The 27,687-nt window shown below is 43.7% G+C and overlaps 1 protein-coding gene across 2 annotated transcripts in view; it reads right to left on the reverse strand.

The window, feature by feature from the left end:
• ARHGEF3 (Rho guanine nucleotide exchange factor 3) overlaps positions 1-27,687 on the reverse strand; it is a 786,720-nt gene that overhangs the window by 681,149 nt on the left and 77,884 nt on the right. The gene's annotated exons all lie outside the window — the stretch shown is intronic.

A 27,687-nucleotide genomic window follows, 5' to 3' on the forward strand; every position in this document is an offset into this window, starting at 1 on the left:
ACAGGAAAACAAATACTTAGGCAAATGCCTGAAAAGATTCAGCATAGAAAACTTTACAGAATTTATGAATTTTATCAGAGTTGCTGGCCTAGGCAAAATAGAAATGTAGGTTGGCCAAAGATACAGGACGCCATCACTCCATCATTAAATATTGAATCCAGCTCGATAAAAATATTAAGGAATTGCAGAATTCCAGGCACGTGGCAAAGCCAGTAGGAGGAAAACGATGGGGTGTTAAATAGCACTAGGAATTCTAGGGGACAAGGACAGGAAAGTATGTTCGCAAAAGCAGTAGGATGTAGGAAAGACAGCCAGGACAGCAGAAGCTGAAGAACGCATTGGATAGACTTTTGAAGAATAAAGCAAACATAGATACATTAGCAATGCACGGAAGCACGATTTTAACCTAGAACATGCATAACTAAAGCAGAATAGGGCAGCTGGTCCAGCCAAGAGACACCTAAGAATACAAAGGGCCTTAGAGTGGTACCGGCAGCACCACTATTTATGCATTTGCTACACATAGATTTAGTATTGGCGGTCTAGCGAAGAGTGTTCTCCATCTATACATTGATGCTCTGGGATCAGTCTCTGCACCATCATAATGAGAAGGGCCCTGTTCCTATTGGTAGGGAGACAATAATGGAAGACCCAAGTCTAAAGATCAGTATTTAAACACATAACAGGAACCTACATGTAACCGCTGCTTTTGTAAGCAAACTTGTGTCACATCCTAGAACTTAATAAGGAAGTCCTCCAATGATCTCCATCTAGGTGCGCGCTATTCAAGCACTAATACATACACATACATTATGCTTCTATTTCCTACTGGCACAACTTAGCTACTCTTCACAGCCCAACCTGAGTAGGAGCAGGAGGAGAGTGTAAAGGAGAGGGTACATCTGGAAGATATGTTAAACTGAATTTAAACTGTGCCTCTGGTGGAGATTATGGTGTATCAAAAATGAGGCATATAGCATTGTAAAGGCTTTACATTGCACATTTGTGACACAAGAGTTATGACACCTGTTTCCCACTGTTAGCAAGCAATCTTTCTTCTCACCTAGACCAATGAAGGCACTTGGATTCTTACCAACTTAAAAAAGGGGGTACTTTTCAATCTCTTTGCGTTATTGTGACATTCTGTGGGTGGGACAATACAGGAGACACTCTCTCCAAACATTTTATTTACATATTTTACTTGTTCTTCCTCAAAACCCTCTATTGTACTGATGTTGTAAGTTTGCACTCTGTACAGAGGTGTCATGAGAGCTTTGGGAATAACAAATCTCTCATGCATAGTTGAACGTGTCTTATGAACAATTATAGATTTATTCAAAACTTACAATTTGATTCTGTTTTTTTATGTAAATATTTTTAATGAGTTGACATATAACAGTTGCCTTGAACATCGAGATGCAGTACCAACAACAGTCTGACAGAGTCGGCCTAAATAGCCAACACATCAATGCAGGGATGTATGTACAATGAAAGAAACACATCATGTGAACAACTATCCCTTCGCCCCTATACAGAAGAAGAAAGCAGATAGACTTAGTCAGGTATCTAATCAACAAATCAAAAACCAGCGCAGCTCGCACCTCTGCACCCACCCCAGGTCGCCCCCCACATTCCTAACAAAGATGTACACAGTATTACTTGCAGGGAGCCTGTGTTCATATAAAAACAACCATGCAAGGTACCACATTTAGCCATCAGTACTATGATCAATTGGAGTGAACATATCTTTCAAATGGGTCAAGCAGTCATTCCCACTGGTCCATGAGGTTACAACTCTCTAGCCCTGGCATCAGCAACACTGAAAGATCTGCTGAGGCCCAACGAATTACGTCAGTCTGCTATGTGATGATCGGGGGCTGCTGCCGCATTCCATGCCATGGCGATGCATTGTTTCAGAGGTACCAGTGCTAGCCCCTGGATCATCCACTTAGTCACCACCTCAGAGTTGAAAAGCAAACGACCGGTGTCTCGAGGTAAGATAGAGGCCGTAACCTTTGATATGCAGGAGATCATTGTTTGCCAAACATCAGCTATTACCAGGCATAGCCACACCATGTGAAGAAAGTCTGCTTCAAGATTCTGACATCTGGGGCACAGCCCTCTAGTGCCTGGATAATTTCTTTCTATCCTGTGCGGAGAGAGCTATGTACGGTGCAGGTGACTGAACTGCGTAAATCGAAGTCGGGTGTTCCGCATAATCATTTTAATAGACCCTAAACACCTCTGGCAGATAATGTCTGAGAGTTGAATTTTCAATCTTTCCTCCCACCTCCGCTGAAGGGCCAGGAGGCATGCACCAGTGGGATCCCGAAGCAATGCCCCATAGTTATTGGACATCACCCGTCTCGTACCTGTTAAAGTTATCATCAGTTCCATTGGGCTAACTACCTGTGACAAGTCCCCATAAGGGCCTCACATCCTCCTAGCCTAACATGGAGGGCCGAACACAGTAAAAATTGTCCAGGGTACAGGTTTCCCCCCTCCACCAGATCTATAAATGTGCGTAGTCTTCCTACCACCGATACGTCTCCCATATTGTATATCCCGCTGCAGTCCAGGCGTCTATTGGATAGATTGCCGTCAAACACTTACAGAGTGGTAACGCCCCTAACGGCAGACTAGGCGCATATGGTACTCTCCTCTTGCCTCAAGATACATATTTTCTCCAGCCTCAAACCGTCACCTTCATTAATACATTCAGTATGGCGTGAAAGGAGGGGTAGTCCAGGAACTACAACAAGTAATGGGGTGTCTCCAAAATCAAAACCCAATATATCCAGTTATGGATGCGAAGGGTTGCGTAGCTAGTTTATCGGCCCCTGGAGCTGGGCTGCAGCATAACAGAGCTTGTAATTGGGGCTCCAAGGCCACCAGCCTCCAGTATAGCATACAATGTATCAATCGCCACCCTGTGTCTCTTTGTAGGGGTGTGGGTATGTCTGCGTACTATACCATAGTAGTTTGGGTGTTTGTAATAGTGGGAATAGGCATGATTTTCACCAACTGATCCGGATCCCTGATATGTGGCCAAAACCGACACAACGTCTGGTAAATTAGTTGGGTCTGCATTTAGATAGATCAGTGTGTCATCGGTATACATAGAGACTATATTAAGGCGGCCTGCAACCCAGCATCTCTATCGGAGTACTCGCTCCCACAGCAGACAAGCCACTGGTTTCATAGCAAGGGCAAACAGCAAGGAAGAAAGGGGACAACACTGCCTAGTACCGTGTTTGATGGGAAAACTGTCTAAAATTATGTCACCAGTGCGCACCCTGGCCATGGGGGATTCATAAAGAATCTTTATCCACCTACGAAACCCTGGACCTAAACCTAACTTTAGCAGCACATTTTGCGAGTAGGCCCATCCCAAAGTGTGAAACACCTTCTCAATGTCCAGCGAGGCCACCCAACATTAAGTATCTGTCCTGCGTGCCCAGTTCATGATACAGAATAACTGACAGAGATTAAAGAATAGATTCCTGCCCGGAATAAACCCATTCTGATCTGGGTGGATCACCGTGTGCACCATCGGGGTCAGCCTGTTCGCTAGGATCTTTCCTAACACCTTATAGTTGAGGATATGTAATGAGAGAAGCTGCTAGGAGGCCACCTCGAGTGGTTCCCTCCCAGGCTTCGGAAGCACTGTGATCAAAGCCTCCTGCAAGCTATCCCTGGTTTGTTCATATAGTCCCAGTAACCGAAGAGCCAGAAGGGCTCGATACGTGGCATAGAACTCTATTGGTAGCCCATCATTGCCAGTCATCTTGCCACTGGATATTTGTTTAATAGCCAGTTAGGCCTCCTCAAGAGTCAAGGGCGTCCAGTTCCTGCATCAACAGTGGGTTAATAAGGGGCATCTCATGAGGACGCAGACAGGTGGAAATTGCCTCTTGATCTACGCCTGCTGGGGCCTGGTATAATGCCCTGTAATAGGCTTTGAACTCCTTATTGATGTCCAATTGATAATTCACTAAAGGGCACAAAGCCAATTGGATGGCCTCAAGAGGAGTGCATGGATGTTCAGATTTCAGCAGCCAGGTCAGTAGGCCACTGGCCTTGTCTCCCAAGTTAGGCTGACATTTGATGTACTCTTTGTAACCAAAGGCTGATAAGCGTTTGGACACTTCCCCAGACTCTGACTTAATGCCTTCCAGCACGGTGTCCCTAGCAGGATTGGATGCCCATTCCCTCTCTGCTTCTTATTCAACCACTCCATTGGTAGCAGAACCCTAATTTTCTGTGAAGTATCTTTCAATTTGTTCCCCTACAAGTGTGTGTAATGGCACATCTGCTAATGCCTGTGGCTGCAGATGCCAGGTGGGAATCACTGGGCAAGGCCCCCCCCCACTGAAAAGTTACCATAAAAAAATACAGAAAAAAAGAAACAGAAAGAATGATATCAAGAGTTGGACAGAAACAGAGTGCAAGAGAGCAAGAGACAGTGAAATACAGAAAAAAATGAAAAAAACAGACAAATGTGGAGAGGAAATGAGTGTGAGAGAGAGAGAGGGGCTTGTTGAACCAGAACAAATAATGAGAGAGAAACACTTGCTTAGCCTATTTTTATGACTTACAAAAACATATAGTGGCCACTTAACACGAGTAATGTGTGCCATAAGGAGTTCTGTATTTTCAAATGTTAGACGGAAGTGAAGTTTGAATGCAGCTGCATTATGCATTAGTTTTGCTTGCAAGACACAAAGGTCATGAGTGGAATGCTTGAATTAATGTCAGTCACTAATAATTACTCAGGGTACATTTTATTCCTTTGTGTTTTTTTGCTCATTGTGCCACTATAGATAGAGAGCAACCCTACGCAAATCAGACTCTGCCCTGCTTCAATAGGACCTGTTAGTACAAAATGCCAGGCTAGGCCACATCAGAACAGAGAAAACAGCAATCCAGACCGGTTTAGTTCTTGGTTTTTCTCAATGTGAATGGAAAATGTTCATGTCACCCTTTTCTCACGTTTGCTGGTGCATCAAAGGCAATGCCTCTCCTAAGTTAGTTTGTCTGCTAAATTTTGAATGTTTCACTGTTTCGGATGCCTTTTTCTCAGTAAGTTGCTCTCAGTCACAAGGTGTGAGAGCCTTTGGCAAAAACCAATCAATGCCAGCTGGTCTGCCATGCAACGTCTGTGGATTCTCTGTGAGTTGGTCTGTGTTAATGGGTACCTGTATATCGCTATAGATCTCTACTCCAAACCCATTACCTTCAAACTACTGTGCACGGGTACCCCAATAATGTAGACCCCTCCAAAATGTATCTCAATCAGAAATCCCACATTTCATTGGATAGAAGTCAGTGTTAGACCTCAATTTCATGAGGCAATGTGTCCCCACATTAAAGACCTCCCAAAGTATCAAAAATTTTAAATACAAATTTTAAGTGAATGAGCCCGCTCAATAACTGAGTTCTAGAACAAATAAAAGTTAAAGGGTTTTATTACAAATTCAAAAATAAGCAATGCAGAATCGATGCCCTAAGAGCTCTCATTGTAAACGTTATACAGAAAATGCAAATTCAGAAATTATTCCCAAGTGGGCAGCAAAATCAAAAGAGTAATGGATAGCATCCCTGGTAGAACAGAAATGTCTTCTGTCTCACTAACAAAATTGAGAGGTTTTGTACATTATTTTCGCATATGAAATTACAAGATCTTCAGACTCACTGTGGTGTCAGCAATTGTAGAATTTCATCAGCAAATCAGAGTACATGAAAAAACATAACATTGTCTTAACTTCTAAGCGATATCCTACTACATGAACAATCATTCAGTGTCCCCTATACTAATGTCATTTGGAGATGCTACAACAAAACTAAGGCCCATATTTATACTTTTTTAGCACTGCATTTGCGTCATTTTTTGACGCAAAAGCGGCGCAAACGTGCAAAATACCAATGTATTTTGTACGTTTGCACCGTTTTTGCGTAAAAAAGCAGCGCAAATGCGGCGCTAAAAAAGTTTAAATATGGGCCTAAGTACTTTAACTATAATGCTTCATATTAATGAATGAATAAGACACAGTAAATCATTAGAAGAACCTTGGAAATGTTGAGGCTTGTGACTTTTCTGGTGAAAGTTCATTGAGAGCAGAATAGTAATAACAGTAGAAATAAACCAGTACATCTCACCTTGACCATGTGCTGCAGAGTTTGTGTGGAAAGAAGTGGGCAGAGGGGAAAACATCAGTGACAGAGATGACCTCCATTTTAAAAAAGATGGTATTTGCACCTAATTTGTGGCCTAGTTAACAGATAGCAGGGAATCACATTTCTACACATTATAAGGAATTTGTTTAAAAAACATTAGCATATCAGTGTACACAAGTGTAGCTGAGTGTGAAAATACCTTCTGCACTTTAATAATCCACAAAAATATAAACATACAAACATCTTCTGCACTATTACACATCATTCCTAGGCCTTCCTCAATTTTGGAGTTTTTGCGTTCCTGCGAAGACCTAGATCCCGCGCTGTCTCTTCAAACTGCAACTAGTGACCATATTTAAATGTCCTTTTACAATTACTTTGTTTGTCCTTTTTAATGGGCTTTCACATTGCCGAGAATTATCTGAGGGTGCTTTCAATATCTTCGTCATATATTCGTTTTAAATATGATGGCAATAGTCAATTACGAGCCTCTCTGGTGGGTAACATATTGTCCTTTGTGGGATGCGCTTGTTGCCAAAGTTAGGTATAGTAGAAACTCGGTTCTTAAAAGAAACAAAAGTAATGTCAATTCCTTTTCACGGCATAACATTCCGACTCTAATGTGATGACCCAAGCCCTGTGCATTGATCTGCTTCCCCGTGAAGCAAGTCACGCCTTTTCCGACCCCAGGGCCTCACTTTAAATACACTCCCTAAGCTCACTTACCATAAATAACTACATCCTTTACAAATATAAACCCTATTAATAAACAAGTCACCCTCGTCTCCTGTGCCCAAGGCAAAAACAATTTAGAATCCAGGGCCTCTCTGACACAGTTATTTACTTAGCTTTATGCAGCACTTACAGCCTATAATTAAGAAAGTATTGTCAAAAGGACAGATAAGCAGAAAACATGCACATGCATGCGCATAGGCAAGGGAGGACCTGCACAATAGAGCTCATGTTTGAAATCTGTCGAGAAAAGGGCCTGATTTAACAGAAGTGGCGCTGCACCCAGTGCAACACCACTTTTTGTGCACCCCTTCGTGCACCCTAACGCCACCATGTGTGCACCGTATTAAAGATACACCGCACCATGGCAGTAGTTAGGGAACTTGTGTCAAAAATTTTGAAGCTAGTTCAGAGCTTTGCAGGATTAGCATCTAAAAATGTTACACTAATCCTTCAAAGCCCATTGAGGCCCATTGTAAACAATGGTGTCCCTCCTTTTAACGCCTGCTCTGAGCAGACGTTACAAGTGCCAAAAAAATGATGTATAGAAATTGCTTCGATATCTTCGTGCCATTTTTCAGCCCCCCTTAATGGGAGAATACCCCCTCTTCATGCATTATGCCTGCCGTAGGCTTAATGTAGCGCAAAGGGATACAAAGTGGCGCTATGCATGCATTGCTCTCGTTGGGCCACATTAGCATCAAAAAAATAATGCTTAGGTGGCACAAGGGGGCGCTAGGGGCTCTTAAATTTTCCCCTTGCTACTGAAACGTCAGTATAGGATTTTTCAATATACTATTTTCCAAGGTGGTTACATGGAAACGAGAGCCAGAATGCTTAACTTTGCACCGGTGCACAAACTGATGAAATGGTTTTAAGACAAGTTTCACTTGTCTTAAAACATAAAGTATGGAGCGAACAGCTATTTCTTCAGTCTGATTTACATAACGATTTCTGCACCCACGCAAGGACGTAGAAAACGCACCCTGAAAAAAGATTACAAATAATCTATGCCTAGGTATCATTTTATATGCCAAATGGATACTTTGTAACAAATACATGCTGGTCAATGGAAAACGTTTGTGTAGAAAATGAAGCAAAATTATTTCTGCTATATTATACATTATTTGTTATTTTTAGAGCATCCTACTTTCTCTCGTGTGATAACGTACATCTAAAACGAGGAATTAAAGGCAGGTGTGCATGTTTGGTTGGAAAAGTGTTTGACTTTAATATGTAGTATGTGGAAAGGACTGGGTCTTGCAGGACGTCCTGCCACATGATCTAGTGTTGTTGCGGCACTGCCACTCATACAATGCATGTCAATATTGTAGAGGTTTAAGTGAAAATGACCAAAGTGGGCACCTGATTGATGAATCATCACATGTTGGGTGACCCACTCAATTGTTTCAACCAGAGGACCTGGTGTAACTTGAGAGAGCTCCACGGCCTTCGGGAGAAATATGCTGGGACTCTCTTGTTTGTATCAGTCTAGAGGTGCTTAGAGAGGCCACAGTAGGTTGAGGTATTTCAGAGATTAGTTGGTAGTGTCTTGTAAAGACGGTGAAGATCGTGCAGGTGTCTGAAGCTGGAAGAGCCGTGCTTTCTATGCTCTTCCTGAAGAAGAGATGGTTTTTCATTTTCCCTACATGGATGGGTAGGAGTTATAAAGTGTATTGGCTTGGACTAAAAAGGAATGAGCTTTGACTCAAGACATTTGTTAGACTGCAGCACTTTAATTTGAAGCCGCATTGGAATGAAAGCATTGTGGGGATCGGGGAGTGTGTAATTTTACTGGAGAACCCGTCTTCCAACTCCTTGGAGTGCCTGGTGCATTAAGCAATCCAGCATGAAACTGGAAGCAGCCCTCCCATCAGGAGAGCTGGGATAATTTTAAGTAGTAGTAGTGTGTAGTTGCGGCATTTGGACCAATGACAATTTCTTTAGGAGGAATTGAAGTGCTCGTAGGTAAAGCTGACTTGCATTGTCTAGGCAGGAGAATAAAGACACCTACAGCTTGGGCCATGTGTGGAAAGCATAGATTTGGAGCAATCCCACTAAGGATTTTGAGCATTTTCATACAAAATGTCAATGCAATTTAAGAAGGTAAATTTTACACAGGTGAAAATTCTCTATTAATTGGTCATCATCTGACCAATGAAAAGAGCAGAATTGTAAATAATAAACATCAAATCGTGTAAAACTGAATTAGATAGATAAACTTGTTCACAAAACAGTGTGTCTTTCACTTGTGCAAATCCTCACCAGCTCTCCCTGCTGCAATTCGCCGCCCTCCTCTTGTGGCTGCTAGGCTGCTCCTGCCTGAAGTCAACCTCACCAGCCAGCCTGCCTTGCCAGCCGCCCAGTTTCCTGTGCCCTAGGCCATGTCAGCCCTCCCAGGTTTCTGTGCTGTAGGCTCAGCCCCCGAGGTTCCTGTGCCCTATGCTCCAGGAGCAGTGCCTCACTATTTTTTCTTCTCAAATTCTCCCATGCTGTTTTGCCACTTTTCCCACTTCCCGTTTCCCCAGCGCTACTCCTAGCACTACTTAATGGAGGCTGCAGCACAGCCACTCTGCAGACACACCAAGGGCATGCCAAAGGGAAGCCTGGCCCTCCGGACACCCATGGGTATGCCACTGCAGATCTCCAAGCCGTAGACCACGGATGCCACAATAACTGCTGCCTCGCATCACCTGCTCCATAGCAGGACCCTTCACCTGCCACCAATGCCAGTTCACCTGCAGCCTAGGACTACCCGCCCTCATGGAAAACAGCGCCACTCCCACCCGCCAGCCAACACACCACCAAATTCTGGGACACCATCTCCATCTTCAAACCCCAAAGTGACCTTCATCACAGAGACATGGCTCACCTTGCGTCAGCCCCTGACATTGCTACTGTGACGCCTAATGGATACAAGATGAAACACCATGACCACACCATCAAACACGGAGGCAGCATCTCCATTGTACACAAGGAATCAATCCACTGCACCACAACACAAGACAAAACCATGCCAATCATGGAACACCTTAATTTTCAGCTCCACACAGACGGCAAAACAACCATCAAAGGCACCCTTGCCTACTGACCCCTGGACCACGAGCCTTTGCGACACCATCACAGACTTTATTGCTCCACTTGCCTTCAAATCCAAGGACTACAGCTTCCTAAGGGACATCAACTTCCACCTGGAAGGCCCCTCCTGGAATGAATGAACAGCATCTGCCTCACCCAGCTGGTCACAGACCAAACACATAGCAGAACACACACTAGACCCTATCTTCAAGTCTAGCAATGAGTAAAATACAGTCATACCACGGAACTCACCTGGTCCGATCACTCCATCGTCCACATCACCATCGCAGCACCTCCTCACACCACCCCCAACCCTCCCAGCACCTCCTTCCGCAGCTGCAGCAAAGTGACACAGAACCAGTGGACAGACGCACTTAACACCACCCAGCCCAAAGTCACCACCAACTTGAAACAGGCATTTGAGAACTTCAATACCTGGATCACCAACACTTTTGACTAAGTTACCCCCATAAAACTAACCATAACTCGCAGCTTCGTCAAACAAGCCAGATGGTACTCTACGGCGCTCAGCAAAATGAAATGTGGCCGCAAATATCCAGAAAGAAGATGGCGCACCAGAAGAGATTACAATCACTGAACCATTTTCAAGTCAACCCTCCGCACTTACCACCAGCAACTCAAGGGTGCGAAAAAGACGGCCTGAGCAGGCAGCATCAAGGCTAGCGCCAACCACACCAAGGAACTCTTCACCATTGTAAGAGAGTTCACCTGCCCAACAGCCACCAAAAACTTGATCCCTCCCTCTCAGGAAATCTGCAACGCTATAGCAAATTACTTCCACAACAAGATTTCCACCATCTACAGGAACTTTGACCCGCAACCCACCGATCTCCTCAGCCTCCCCACTCCTAAGAAAACCACCCTGACCACCACTTCACCGTGTGGAAGCAGCTCAACACATTGGACACCTCAGCCATAATGAACTCCGTCTACTCAGGAGCACCCACCGACCCTTGTCCTCAACGCCTCTACAACCTTGGAAGCGACAAAATCAGCCACCAACTCACTACCACTATCAAAGCATCTATCACAACAGCCACCTTTTCTGATGCTTGGAAGCATGCTGAGGTCAGGCGACTGCTCAAGAAGCCCTCCGCAGACCAGAGCGACCACCAGAATTATCGCCCCATCACGCTTTGCCTGTTTCCTGCCAACGTCCAGGAGAAGGCTATCAACCTTCAGCTCACCAAACACCTGTAGAGAAACATCCTGCTAGACCCCTACCAATCCAGTTTCAGAGCCAACAACAGCACCAAGAACACCCTAATCACCACCACACATGACATCTGCACCCTACTCAACAGAGGAGACTCGGCTGCCCTGATCCTTCTGATCCTCTCCACTGCTTTTGACAATGTCTTCCACTGCACGCTCATCAAGAGACTGGACCAGATTGGAATAAAAAAAGAAGCACTCGGATGGCATTATTCCTCAAGTGTCGCATGCAGAGAATCCATCCCCCGCTTCACCTCGGAACCCAAGAGCACCATCTGCAGCGTCCCTCAAGGTTAATCCCTCAACCCCCTCCTTTTCAACATCTACATGACGCCTCTACCACACACTGTCAGATCCCACATCATCAACATCATATTGTATGCCAACGACACCTAGCTCGCCCTCTCGCTTTCAGAGGACTAACCACAATGAAGAACAACTTCCACAACTGCATGAATAACGTTGGAGCCTAGATGAAGGACAACTGCCTAAAGCTCAACACAGACAAGACTGAAGTGCTGATCTTTGGCAGCCATACCTTCTACTGGAACAACACGTGGTGGCCCGCAGAACTCGGATCCACCCCTACACCTAAAGACACACCCGAAAACTTGGCATCATCCTGGACAGCAAATTCACCATGAAATGACAGATCAACACTGTCTCTTTGGCCTTCTTCCACACGCTCTGCATGCTCTGAAGGATCTTCAAATGGCTCCGCACAAGCACCAGCAAAACAGTCAAGCAAGCCCTAGTCACCAGCCATGTGGACTCTAGGCAAAGCACTGTATGCAGGCACCACCACCAAACTCACGACAAGGTTCCAGACGATACAAAAGTCAGCGACCCGACTGATCCTCAACATGCCCAAAAGAACCCACATCATCCAGCACCTGAGAGACCTCCACTGAGTCCCCATTCAGAAAAGATGCCAATTCAAACTACTGACACACGTCTACAAAGCCCTCCATGACCAAGGACCAGTATACATGTACCACTACCTGAACTTTCAACAACTATCCAAAAACCTGCGCTCCACCTCCCTCGCCCGGCACATACACCGTACATTTGAAGTAACCACAGTGGAGGATGCTTCTTCTCCCACTTCGCCACCCTCCACTTATGAACATCTCCCTTGCTAATGGACTTCAGGAAGAAGCTCAAGACCTGACTCTTCGACTAGCCCAGCATCTCAGCACCTGGATACCCTCATGGGTGGCAAGCCGCAATATTCAAACACTTCCTGACTGATTGATTGATTATGACTTGTTAGTACTCTATCAGCGCATTTTAGAAAAGGCCTGTGATAATGTTATGCAAACATTGACTCACACAAGCATATGCAAATGTATTTTGTTCTGCATTTGTATTTTTTTTAAAACACATAACATATATATACTACTCTGGTAAAGAACATTCACCCGAACAATTATGCATAATTAGCAACTACTTAACTTAAAGAAGAGATTAAGTGAATGATTTAAGATTGGATAACAGGCCAAGCTTTTTGTTTTTACTTTTCACTGGATGGCTCGTTTAAATGACTCCGTGTGCTGTATTACAAAAACTGCTGCTCTTTGTTTGGTCTTTGCCAGTTAATTTAATCTAAGTGGTTGGCGGTGGGCACCACTGCCACTTATTTCTCCTCACTTGAACTCTTTAACATTTCAGTGGGCAGCAGTCTTTCGCACAGTTCTGTGAGCACATTGCAGCTTCTCAATGTGCATGTGTCCGGCTTCTCCCCTAGACTGCCCCACCCCTTTGTGGTACCCCACCCTATGCTCCTCCAGTCTATGAAAGTCAGTGGCAGGATGCCACTATCCACTTCTGGTATAGCAGGTGACAGGTGATTGAATCAGTGACCCCTGCATTCACTCTGGAGCCTTCCAGTCAGAGCTACCGACATGGCTGCACATACTCGGTGAGAAAAAGGCAAGGATTGTGTGCACCTCCCCGCTGCCTCTTTAGCAGAGGTACAGGAAATCAGGATGTCATATGCTCTTGTCCTGGTGCACCCATAATCTTGTGTCTTCGTGGAAGGGCCTCCTTCTACCCAACCGACACCAACAACTAGATTAGCCTATGCATATTCATAAAGGTGTGGTTGGATTAATGAAAACACAACATCTCAATTAAGCAACTATTAATACCAGAAAGACAGAGTTAGACTAATGGCTGTACTTAGCTGTACTGTACTTAGTCCAAGGAGGGTGTCACACTCCACAGCAAGGTAATTGTGCATCCTTCTTAGTGTGTTTCTTGCCACATAATTACAGTGGTATTTCAAGATAAGAACAATGGATCGTTCAGTTATGAATGAGGCTCACTTCTTGCTTCCTATGTCCTTGTCTGGATTGTATTCCTGATCTGCTTTGCCCTTTTGATTTTCTAATTTTGCCTAATTTTCTCTCTTCATGGAGGGTTTGCATCCAAAACATGATTTTGACCCCTACCACTGCAGACGCCCTTTTAAGTCCTCTTATGAAAACAGAAACCATTATTTTGGGAAAAATTTGCAACATAGTGAAAATATTTGATTACAATGGACAACATGTTCAAGTCCCCAATTCACAAAAGACAAAGGTACTTTGTTGTGCATCAAACAAAGTTCCACGATTATTACCAGTCAATTTCTCAAATCAATTTCCCACAGTTGGCATCCATAGATGTCAGAAATCTAAGAGGCTTTATTTGACAGTGGTTTATCGTTGACCTGTCATGTCAACAGGCTATCATTGACTTGTTATGCACTATTCAAAATGCTAAGGAAATTATTACCACAAATTCTGGCAGAATATAGGGCTCTCATACAAACCACCAGTCTCAACTGGTTACATTATTCACTGCTTTTGGGTGCATCGGATTTGTTCATTAAGCGACTGGGCTGCATTGAAAATGCGGCAGCATGTTTAGCTTAAAATCTCCTACAAACTTCTCCTGCTTCCTTGGTGCTTTAAAAACCAAACTGGCTAACAGTGGGAAATAGGATCCTCTTCAAATCATTATGCATTGTTTACAAAGCTAATCATATGATGGGACCGGTCTACTGGAGCAACAAGATCAGGAACTACTGCCTTGGTTGGCACCTAAGATCAGCTGAAGCTGGTCTTCTGATTCAGAGCAAATGAGGCTTGAGGAAGAGCATTTTCAGTACAGGCTACACGTTTGTGGAACAACCTACCAATCTCTTTGTGAAAGTCGCCAGATCTCAGTCAGTTCAGGAAATCACTTAAAATGTGTCTGTTTATTAGCTAAGGGTGGGGTAAATGTGCCAGACCATACTACTGTGTGTTAGCATCAGGATGCTTTTTAGGTAATTGTGCACTTCAGAAATACATTTAATAGTAATAATTGTAATGGTCTCTTGGGATCGGCTGTGCTGCAAGTTGTGGCACCTCTGGTTTCACAGTAATATGCAGAAGACCCACAAATCACAAGTCTTGAATATAGAACAAATAGCCGCGCTACCACCTTCCGGTATATGAATGGGGCTTTCCAGAGGTGATGGGCCTCTGCCACTACCTTAAAGAGCCCGTCTTCACTGTTTCCTACTATTAGGGGAGTATATTTAGTTCCTCTTTTTAAATATGACCATATGAAAGCAATCAAGCTTGATAGGAAGAGTCAATTGGATTGCAATGGCAATGCATCCCTCTATGTATAGGGGTGTGCTGGCATTGAGGTAATCCTCACTAATAAAATCCTGACTGAAAAGTAATTATTGGTACAAATACACAAACCAATGATTTACAAATGTGTGCAAGTCCATGTATGTCCACTTGCACAAAGGTGATGTAGAAAGTTGCCATATTTGTGCAGTGACACAAATCTTGTGCAATTACAGGTCATATTTTTCCTTGGACAATGTTTTGTAAACAAGTGCAGCTAACGAGATTTTGAGTCATTCTCGATACATGTAGTACTCCTCTCGTCCTCCAGTTTGACATCATAATTGCACTTGTATAATACTTTCTACTTCTGATGAGCTGCTGAAGTCCATTTTGGACAGGTAGCACGCTATGTCGCGGCTGACTGCACATCACTGTTTTGTTTGCTTGTTAATGGTGTAAATATCTGCATTCATTAATGTGCATGCTGTACGTCTACTGAGAATCTAGGGATTTTCCATAGCTCTCTGTTATGCACACACCATAGAATACGAAACAGCAAGTGACTCAGAGTCTATTCCAAAATGTATTGAACATACTTGAGCTAAATGTCACAGTGTTACAGTGTGGCCGGTTTCCAGGAGATGGGTTGTTGAATGGCATAAATGACAGTGTTGTAGAAAGAGGCACAGAAGCAGGTTTCTGGAGAGCAGTAGATCCTCCGAATTGCAAAGCATGGGTGCAAAGACACAAACTGCTCCAGAACTGAGCTTATCCCTCATCGAGTTCATATAAGAGAGACCACAGATCTAAAGTTTTCTTTAACAGTTATTTCCAGAATCTGACATGCTGTTGCCACCATGGACTGGAAGATCAAGAATCACAGAAAAGTGTAGGAACAACCCAATAGGAAGAGAGATGTGTGCTGGACAACACCTGCATGGTATACAGGTCTGTCTTGAGTGACCCAACTGCATGTGAAATTGGTAGCCTGACTTTCTGTTGAGCCAGCTAACATCCTAATCTAGAGTGTGCTCTAAGGCTTAGGCCTGTCAGTGGTAGAGCCAATGTTCAGAACCTGTTCTGTGGCCTGGAGAGGCCAAGAAGCATGACCTCTTTTTGACATGGGACTACTATCCTTGTCTTGGTTTTTTGACATGAAGGGATCAATTTTTGTAGATTAATAATCTAGGGCAGGTGACTTTTTTCTATTCTAGGAGGGAGGATGGGCTAGCTACTGCTCCTTTTATGAAAGAGGTCGGCATTCCAGTGAAGGCTCAGGCCAGAGGCCTGGCTCTGGTTCAGTTAAAGGCCCTCTTGGTCCTTCAAGCCCAAGCTTTCATTGGCTTCTGTCTGATACCCATGCTCTACTCTTGTGTCCAACGAATTAAAAACAACATTAACTTTTTATGTTTAATAGAAGAGAAAGAGATAACGATCTAGTGCCAGAAAGGCATAATATCAAATCAGAATATTTGGGATCAATCTTGGCTTCTTCTCTTGACTAAAATGTGTGATCCTAGCCTTATTCTTCATTATTAAATATGAGAGCACATTTAAATATACAGGTTCAGGGTATGCTCTGTACAAAATGTTCATGTTCGGTTTAATAAACTATAATGTGATTCCTTGTACAACAAGAATTTAAGCCAACTGTAGTGTACAAATGACAATTGACTTGCCTCTTGATTCACTAATGGCATTGCATCACGTAGAGGACAGAAATGTTTGTAAATTTAAGTTAAAAACGTATACTTTTAATAAATACCTCTCAATGTAGTGCATAATTTGATGTACTAAGGGAGAATGCATCTGCACAAATACACTTTTTGGAATTTTGAAGAGATCTGTTCATATTTTTACATGATGTTTGTTGAGTCATTTACATAACAACAATTTTGACGACTCAGCTTGTGCACTACCTCTTAGAGTCAAGGCAGGCCATTGGCAGTCCCTGCCTCTTAAAACTTGTTTACTCACCAACCTCTTACTCATACAAAGTTCTACTTAGACGTAACACTCAAAGCCTTGCGATGACATTTCATGCAGGAGTCGAGTGCGTGTCCACATGGTGATTCGCGGTACATGTAGGGTAGCAAGACTCCCTATGTGGTGAGAGTCTGAGCACTGGGACCAGCAGGGTCATTGTGGATTGGCCCTGCTCTAGCATGGCACAAGATGATGAGCGGATACAGCTTTCCCAGACAGTGGAAGTGTATTGCCTGGGTTCCTGAAGGTACAGTGTACAGCTACAAACACTGATGTGAGACTGCATGGAGACAGGTATACCATTAGAAGTTCTGTGAGGTGCTTTTAGAAAGAGATTGCTCATTAGTCCTTCAGGAGTATTGCCATTTGGTGGATAGCAGGGGAGATGACCTGGGCTCCCTGAACGGTTCATATGAATTGCCTGAGGAAAATTAAAACCAGACCAGCAGCATGCTGTTTGGCACCATCATAGCGGCTCCAGAGGACTTATGCTGCTGGCGCCTGAGTAGAGCATACCCTGTTGAAATCACCACAGATGTCTTAGTGGAGAATCTGCCCCATAGCACAATAGCCACAACTACTGAAGGCGAGCATGCACTAAAGAGGACTGTTGCACTGTTCCTAAACGTTGCCCAAGTGAGGAGCGTGCCCTCTGTTCATGGTCACGACTGTGACTGAAGACGTCACAGGCATAAACCTGACGAGCACGCCATCTGGTGATGCATTGAGCTGTGTCCCTTGCAAACAGGTAACAATGGGCCTAGAGGCGAAAGATCTGATTGAGGGAAGCTCTGCTCGCAAGGGTCTAAATAACATCCTTTGTCCCAATGCTTCTCTGAAAAGTGTTTACCAAAGTCATTGTTTCAATGCATTATGGGATTCTTGGTGAAATGTACATTTATGAAAAGAAGTTATCTTTACTAGAAAAATACTATTTATGTATTTTTTGTAATAGTACAACACAAATCTAGCCAAAAGGCAGCAGAGCGCTGTACATAGTAAATGTCTGTGTGGCTCTATTTCTTGCATATAAAACAACCTAATTGGTGTGAAACTTCAGTTTTTCCAGGGCATTACATTATTTCAAGGAGTGCAAATGTTGGCCTTTCTTTTCTTAAGTCTCTCATCATAGTGGAGGCATTGACTGTTATTCTTTCATGTCTATAGCAGGGTACATTTAGCAGATCTCACAGCTACGTAAGTGGTTACTTTACTGTTACCTACGAATGTGAACCTGTGGAACCCCCAATAAACTGATTCCAGGTTAGATTTTATGTTTATGCACCTATCTATCTTACCTATTGCTACTGGATACCAGTACGTTTTCACTTCTTTATAGTGTATTGCCACCTGTACTTGGTCAAGGACTCGATAAACCCCTTTGAAAAAAAAGATAGTCTTAATGCCAACATGCTGGGAGACTAAATCAGTCTCAAATTTCACAGTCTAGCCTTAAGTGCTGTAGAGAGTCATAGTCAATGCCAGTGAGGCATTCGCTCAAGCAGGCAAGCCACGATTGCTTGCCTTAAGGCAACGGACATTTCTTTGAAGTGTAATTTCACCAAATTTTTAAAGATTGCAGTAAAAAAATTTGAATGCTGCGAAATTCCACCTTTTTTAAATGCTGGCTATATCTCCGAGTTCCCGCCTCTTTACATATGGTTGTAGATAATTGTTTTTATTGTAAATGTTATTATTTTTTTAATATATGGGTATTTTTATACTATGATGCTGTAGCGATTCTTTTGAAATGAGCTAATGTCTCGTAAGGTTTTTAATAACTATGCATAGTCAATGCAACTTTAACTATGCAGCAATAAAGTATAAGATTAAATGAGACTTCTTTAAACTATGTGGGGAAAGAAAGACAAATTATGCAGCAAGGAAAAGCAAATGTTGTGGCTTCTTGTACCGTGTGCTCTACCTTTTTGAGCAATGAACAACATTTCTGCGTCAATAAAAATGGTGTGTAACATCCAAACCATAATGGAAAATATCTGTATAGATGTGCTGGGAAAACATATTGAAGCATTATTAGCAATAAGCAACAGCACTTGCGGGGGGTCAATTTAGTTTCAAACTGATTTTTTTTGCAGATTGTAAGCAATTATCAATGACCGTAACTAATTCATTCGACTGTGAGATCTTCTCAAGAAAATACCTGTGATTTTTTTTTATTTTTATGGACATTCCTTACAACTAGAAGGATTAAAAGTTGACAACTCTTGCCCATACATTTTTGAAGAACTGAAGGGCGATTTGTGTATTATTAAGAACATTAGGACAGCATTAGGACAACATTAGGACAAGAACGTTAGTCAAACAATGTTAAGATTCACTGATAATTTTAAAAGGAGACAGTTAGGGGCATATTTATACTCTGTTTGCGCCGAATGTGCGTCACAACTTTTGACGCACATTCGGCGCAAACTGTGCACCATATTTAAACTTTGACGCCCGAGCACGCGGACGTCAAAATTCCTCTGTGTGCGTCATTTTTTGGTTACGGGAAACTGTCTTGCGTTAATGACATGCAAGGTAGGCGTCCCCGCTCAAAAAATGACTTTAAGACCTGTGCGCCTTATTTATACTCCTGCGTCATTTTAACGCATAGGAGGGGGCGGGCCTTAAAAAACGGTGCACAGCCTGATGTGCGCTGTTTTTTAACGCCTGGGTGAGGGCTGGGTTAAGGGACCTGTGGGCTCACTTTCATGGTCTCTGACCATGGAAGGATTCCAGAGGTGACCTTCCCTGCCCCCAGGGACTCCATCTGCCACCCTCGCCCACCCATGGAGGACACCCATGGATTGGGGGACCCATCCCAGGTAAGTATAGGTAAGTTGAGGTAAGTATTTTTTTTAAGTGGCATAGGGGGGGCCTAATTTGGGTCCCCTTACATGCCACTGTGCACAATGGCCATGCCCAGGGGACAGAAGTCGCCTGGGCATGGCCATTGGGCAAGGGGGCATGACTCCTGTCTTTGCTAAGAAAGGAGTCATTTCAATGGGGGTTGTGCGTCAAACAATGGCGCAAGTCCGGTTTAAGGCATGATGTTTGCCTGAAACCTGACTTGCACCATTTTTTGACACGCAACCCCCATTTTCCCCTACACCGGCTAGTGTCATTCCTTAAATAAGACGCCCGCATGGCACGTAGGAATGACGTTAGCCGGCGGTAACATTTTTGTCGCAAACCAGCGCCGGTGCTGGTTTGCGTCAAAATGTATAAATATGGGCCTGAGTGTTCCCACCCAAAAATATCCAACAAATGTAGTGGAAATTATTCCATTTAACCTTATTGGTCATGTAACACTGAACAAAAAATGGTAGGATATAATGATCAAGATTCTCATGCAAGGGTTTTTGGCAGGGTCTGTGATAAATGGTGCATTTTATAGCAAAGAAGACGGTAACACTGTGGAATGTGGTTGGGTGTTAGAATGAAAAGGGAGTGTTTTTACTATTTTTCATAATGACACAGGTATCAGACTTGGGTTTACATAATGTAGCTTTCACTATCTGCAACTTTCTACATAGTCACAACTAAGCACATTTAGAAAATTCTATAACAGTCATGTAAATAAATTTAATGGAAGGCTACAGTGTTTTCCAGATGTTGATAAAGAATTTATTTATATGTATCCTTATTAGACATCCGCCCTACTGTCAGAAGCTAGAGCAGCTTTCTAAGATGCATTAATTTACTTCGAATTGTAGGGATACACACCCAGCCCCACAATGTACGTCAATGCCTCACATCCAAGAAACATGCAACATTTTTGCTTTTGTAAGACAATGTCTGACCACGGATCGGAAAATGCTTCTAGTGTCCGAGGAGTAGCCGCCCAAGGGACAACATATCAGGAGAGCCTCTATGTCCTCCCTTCAAAAGCCAATCAATGTGTGTGTGTGTGTGTGATGTTGCACTGACAAAAATAAATATAGGAGCAGATGGGTCATTTGGCGAGCAACATTTGAGGGTGTAGTAAACAGCACCTTTCTCCCAAACAACATATTTGTGATTACTGACCTAGTATTTCAGTGGTGCCATTATAAAGTACACCTTGCGAGTTTAGTCCAAATGGAATAATCTGATTATCACTGGGAATACGCAGACACACAGGCTTTGGCTGAGGTTCAGGTTTGGTCTATATCTCAAGCAGAGCAGCAGAAGTTGAGCGTGCTCTTGAACACACTGCTGACATGCTCATTTGCTCCAGTCCATGCTGTGGACAATTCGCTATATTATACACTTTTACATCTGATAAATTCTCAAATTTTTATTTGAAATTTGTGTCTGCTGTGAAATGTAATAATGCATGAGCAGGCATGTTAGTGACATCTGGGACCAATTACTTAATTTTAATTCATATGTAGCATCTTCTCCTACTGCGTGTCCAACCTAGGAAAACTTGAGATACTTGAGGCAATTTGACTTTGGGACCTTGGGATCAGTGCTTAATTTGTTAGAAAAAAATGAGTGCAGGGTCTCAAAATGTTCTCAGGATCTTGTCTCTGGCCCACCCAAATACTAAGGCTTCCAAGTCTTGAGTCCACCCATGCCTCTTTCATCTCCACTCAAAACTTCCTGTCTCTTTATCTCCTTTTTACAGGTTATTTTCATCCCTGCATTTTCCCCTTTGTTCGCCATTATCACATATTTCTTTTCCTCCTTCTGTTCCCTTTTCTCTCTTTCTCTTTCCTGCGCTAGGTCAAAGTCTAATGATAAAAAGTTAGTCACAGCCCGCAAAATGAGTGCCGGTTTCCGCCACCTACAAGCACCGCACCAATTAAGTACTGCCAGGGATAATAACTGGATCTATAATTGATGATGGGCGCACAGTTGGAACTTCGCTCCCGGTCTCCCCCCAAGATGCTTACTTTTGATACTTTGGGCCTCATTACGAGTTTGGCGGAGGGGATTACTCCGTCCCAAAAGTGACAGATATCCCGCTCTCCCCATTATAAGTTCCATTACATGCTATGCAACTTGTAAAACGGCAGACAGGATAGCCATTACTTTTGGGACGGAGTAATCCCCTCCGCCAAACTCGTAGTGAGGCCTTCTGTTTCTAGCATTTTTTTCTCCTTCTCTTGTTTGATATGTTATTTGTATTCGAAATCAACAGCGGTTTATTTGTTCCTAAAAAAAAAGTAGTGGGTAGCTGGGATGTGCACCGAGGGGAGTTAAAGTACTGTCTGGTGCTGTTAATGTTCTTGGCTGAGCAAATTAAAAAAAATCTCTCTCTCTCTCTCTCTTTCTTTCTTTCTTTCTTTCTTCTGTGGCAACAGGGATTGATGTGCCTTATTCCACCTGGTCCCTGTCATCGCCCTCTTTCTATAAACACTAGCTGTTCTCTGATATGTTTTTGAAGAGAAGCGCTAAAGTGGCTCCTGCTGGGCTGTACCACAGTTTCTGCTGCTTAATTTGCAAGTGGTTACCCATCCCTTTCCCGCGGTAAGCCGTGGGCACTTTATGACCCCACCTCTTGTTTGCCCTCTGCACATAGTTGTGGGCCATCCCTCATGGAAGCTGCCCAAATTTGCCATCCAACCGGATGACAAGCCCTCGCTTCGCTCTAATGCCAGCTTTTAATCCCCAAGAGCTCAAATATTAACTTAGCCTGCCAAGTCACCACAAATAAGTAATGTGGTCGGCGGAGTGAATGCAGCCTGCAATTATACCTACTTGGCATGGCCCTGGGCAGGAGCTATGGAAGAATGTACATCAGGAAGCAAGCTCGAGTGCACTAATCAAATATAGCTTAGGACAGCAGAAACGTGCAGATTCGAACCACAGTCCCGAACCTCACCAGGAGCCGTGGCCCACATGGACGCCCACTCCCTTTTATCACTACCACATTTCTTTTCACTACTTATAGAGTACAAAAGCCTTAATGCAGTGCACCTTGGCACTTACCACAGTCTGATAGCACTTATAACTCTCAGGCTTCCCAGACGTTTGACCAAGAATTGCAGTGCTGAAACAAATACAGCAAAGAATTCAAACTGCACAATTAAAATCCTCTGTCCAGTACTATTTTATGTCGTGTCCCATAAATTACTTTATTTAGTGGCTGACGTTTACCACGTGATCGTGCAGTGGCTCCTGCTTCAGTTCCATGCATGATAGGACAAGCATTTGCAATGCAGTGGGTCTCGCATTTGCTCTAGTTAGGGCTATATGCGTTGTAAATTCCTAACAAGACTTTTCTTGCAACATAAATTGAAAAATAAAAACAAAACATTAGTTGACATAAGCGAGCCGATTCAAAGTGCCATGGTTGCCATGAGCATAAGCGCAAAGGAGGGACACAAAAGGAAAGAGAAGTTCGCACGCAGTCAAACATATCAGCAATCGTGCACTTATCCATATACCAGGATCAGTCTGTAAGGCGGTAACAAAACCTCCCCAAGGAGGGACAAATGTAAAGTATACCAATATCAAAGGATTTTTGAAAGGCAAGTCCACAAACCAGTGAAAGTGATGGGCGTGAAGTGGGTAATAGCCCACAATAATTACAACCAGTGCTTTAAATGGGCCAGTACTGTCAGGTCCTGCTTAACAGCACTTTTTTTATTTTGAGAGGGAGAGTAACTGCACTTCTCAAGAAAAACGTAGTACTTTTCATTGGACAGTACCGGCACCGCTCAGAATCAAGCAGGTACTCTGATACAGAGTACCTGCACTTCTATTTTTCCATTTCAAGCACTGCTTACAACAGGTCAAAGGGCTTGCACTCGAACTAAAAATTCAAGTAACGAGCATGGCATCCACAGGTTCATCAAGCTGATCCTCATTTTGCTGCAATCTCTATGGTCAATGGGGTGGGCGTACAGTCGACTCGCGCCATAAAGAGGATACGTGTAGGCAGCGTAGGGTTAAAAAGACCCGTCCCAGCAGCGAATGTTCCTTCCCAGATAAAGGTATTTTCTTCACTAATGCCTACACATTATATGTGTTTGGGTATTGCACCAAACTCAGTGCCATACAACTCCTATTTCACAAGTACCTATGATCTATCAAAAGATTTCTTGAATCGGTTTCCTCATCGTAATGGGAGCCCACAAACCACTCTGCATATTGTAGTTCTCCACTGTCAGGGCCATTAGGATTATGTAACCTCAGAGGACCAAAATATGCTGTAGAGTAATTTAAATTATGCGGCAAGAATAGGCACATTAACAGCATTACGTGGCATATTCTCTTGCAGTGTCTTTATAATTTGAGCTAGCAGCAATCATTTTGATGAAATCTGCAAATTATACAGCAATTTTTTTTTAAAAGGGCAATAAATATATAATTTATTTATGAGAAGTGAAAAAAACTAAACAGTCTTATTTTAATAAGCCACATTTTACCTACTCCATTAACAGAACAGATTCAAAAATATGTCTCTTTTTATGCATAGGATGTGTTTTTAACAAATCAAAGTGTGTTTTTAAATACAATTCCTAGCTGCATAGTTAAGAAGTGTGTTATATTCTTTCTACTACTGACAATCAAGATGCATGGTCAAGTATTTCACTTTCAATTTTCAATAATCTCCCCCACTGGAAAAAAACATCATTTTCAAGCCATCTACCTCAACATAAACATTGAATATAAAAAATACTAAGAACGGCTGGATGACATCGGGATCTCTCAATGGCAATACTGGACAATACTGGACAATAGTACAACGTTACTCATGCATCCTATTTTATATGAAAAAAATATACAGGAAATCCTTTTAAATAACACCCAACAAAATCTGCATCTCAATAAGCCAAGAAAGCTGGTATTTTTCTGCCTAAACCAGATGTGCCTTTCTGCCAGTGTTCTTGTTCACATCACATGAATGGCTTTCCTGTGGCAATTTGTATATTCCCTACTGTCATGGAGACAAAAAGGCCCTTGTGTGTGGATCAGGGTATTGCTCTCCTTAACAGGATGTCTTGGAGGTTGTACTTAGGCTTCCTGAGCTGCAAAAGATAGTCTCAGGGCTTACCCACACCCTCTGACTTCTAAGGGATGCCTGCCCTGCCACTGACAAATGCAGCTCACACCTAGGCCTGCCTGCCCTTTGTTACTCTAGACAGCCTGGAACCAGAACCAGGGATTGCCTTGAATGCATGCTCCTCAGAAGTGACTCCAAGGGTCAGTTGACTGACTCCATGTAGCTCAAACAGGCGCACAACAAGCTTCCAGAGGCGTGCCAGGCTGACCAGCCCCAACTGGGCCTGCCTGGACCTGTCTGAATCCTGCTGCTGGACTCTGCTGGAGTGAGGTCTGAGCCCCAAGAGATGCCCCCATGTCATGGTCCTTGGCTGGCATCAGATTGCACTTGTCCTGAAGAAAAGGTAAAGATACTTAAGTTTCTGTGCTGAGAAACATTCTCCTGTGGCAACCACCAACACAAATCTCTGGGGTTGTTTTTTTTATTGTGTTGTGTTTTCACTTTATTACTGCGTGAGTATTAATAAATACTTTAGGGAGGAGCGGGTGCCAACCAAGAGGGCCGAGTGGATGTAATCCACTTGGACTCTGCTGCAACACGGCTGTAAGTCAAGGCACGAAGATAACTACCATGACCAAAAGAAACCTGGGGACTCCCACATAGCCTGGGGAGTGGAAGTAGAACCTGAGGGCATGCATTTAAATCTCCAAAGCAGAGGATCACAGCCAATTGCGCGACGGCCATCTGAGGCACAATGGAGGAAGATCTATCTCACTGAGGAGTCTGCACGCAAGGCTACAACAGAGAGATGCCTGTCACAGCCCCTCCCCCCTGCGGTAAGGATCCAACAACCTAAAACCTGATAGCGGAAGGGGGAGATCATTGTCAGCCCACGCATGCCCCGATGGATGTAGCCACATAACCACACAACACCAGCGGGCCCTCCCAGTAGCTGTGGATCGTCCTGGGAGGCTGTGAGGATGAGGGTACAACAAGCTTCAAGGGGGGAGAGACTTGTGGACGGGACTCTCCCCTCGACCCGAAAAAGCAAAACCACCAGCAACTGACTTTAAAAAGGCAGTGTGACTGGCTTGTCACGAAATCCTTCAGCATAAGGGGGCCCCCAATGTCACAACAGGAATATAGGGCATAGCATGAGTGGCCATGGACTGCCTTCTGTCTCAAACAGCTAGGATTTGGAGCACAACCCCTAAGTTCAGCAAAGAGCATTTCAGAGTGCCTGACCCTGACATGGCATACTGGACACAAGGCGAACAGCAAGAGCAAGGCAGAGAGCAAACAGCCCCTAAACGAGTGTAAAACATACTCTGGCTGCCAAGAACATTGCAAGTCTGCGCAAGGACACAAAAGCCCCGCTTATGATATGGTGAGATAACTGAGGAGCAGCCACCAACATGCATAGGCACCAAAGACTCAACCATTTAGAAGGGCTGCTATGCTCTATAACTATACAGGACCAGTCAACCATACACTCTATGGACACAAATCATTTTCGACAGGGAGCAGGGGTTAGTGAGAAACAAAGCACGCTTCTGCCCACCTAGTAAAGCACCCACTACCACTGGAGGGAACAGTAGGTGAGGGATCAACAGAACAGGGGCTATCTTAAGGCAGATGGTAAGGGAAGAATGGGTGACCTCACCTTCGGGGGCACCTACGATGTAATGCTGAGGGCCACAGGCACAAGAGCCTACAGCCAGAACTGTACCCAGGGTGAGCCTGCAAGTCTGTGAGGGCTCCCTACAGTGTTGGGACTGTGCCGAATAGCTCCACTTCTTCACTACTGAGTCGAATCACCTGAAGGGTGCTACAGTCTTTAAGCCGTCGAAGAAGCAAAAGCTCAGCAGATTATCTAGCTATTTCTCCCAAGCGGAGACACACAAACCCATACCAGTGCCCCTACCTGCAACAACATGTCTCTCAAAGAAGATTTGCTTGCCTCCTTCAGAGACTTCAAAAAAGAAGTGCAAGAGGAACTTAAGGCAGATCTATCTTCCTCACTGGACGCTCACAAGGCTGACCTAAATGGAAAACTCACTTCCTTCCAGCTCAATGAAGACTCTGTGGGTACCTGTGTAGTTGACCTCGACCACAGACCTGGAACGACTCACTGGACAGTTGGAATACGTGACCCAATCCCGCTGTGCATAGCTGCAGGCATCCATCCTGAAATGTGAAGATGTCAAAAATAGATTGAGACGTGGCAACATTAAAATTCGAGACCTGGAGGAGAGGGCAGAGGGTACAGATTTATAAGCCTTTGTCGTGGGCTTGTTCCCTGAACTGCATGGAAGTGAGTCACTTAAAGTCAAAATAGAGAGAGTGGATCGGATTGGCCTCCCAGCAACAGTGGAAGGGGCAGAAAGAGGAAAGGTCATACTAGCAGCAACCCAAAGAGGTTAGGTGTAATTAATGCATTACGGTAATTATCACTTGCATGGAACATTAAGGGCCTGAACTCCACAGAAAGTGCCATCAATTGTGGAAATATTTACTAGATCAACATTTGGTGGTGTTGCAGGAAATGCATATCAAACGAGATGAAGACCACAGACTTAAGGCACAAAGCCTATTCCGTGATGTACAAGTCCTCGGCCCCCACCAAACACAACAGTGTAGCACTCTTTTTCGATTCCTTTCTGAAATTCCAACCCAAGGGATGCAAAACTGATAAGGTGGGGAGAGTGGTGCTGGTGAAGGGTCGTATCTCTGGCAGAATGTGCAGCTTTGCCTCAATCTACGCCCCTAACTCTAATCAAGTTCCATTTATACATTCACTTTTATCCTTATTGGGGGGTTTGCAGAAGGTGAGATCTTTCTGATGGGCTATTTTAACCTTACCTGGGACCACAACATCGATAGCACACACCCTTGCAGATTGACTACAGGGAGAGTTCCTAAAACACT

This window comes from Pleurodeles waltl, chromosome 9 (assembly GCF_031143425.1).
Source record: "Pleurodeles waltl isolate 20211129_DDA chromosome 9, aPleWal1.hap1.20221129, whole genome shotgun sequence".
NCBI classification, from domain to species: domain Eukaryota; kingdom Metazoa; phylum Chordata; class Amphibia; order Caudata; family Salamandridae; genus Pleurodeles; species Pleurodeles waltl.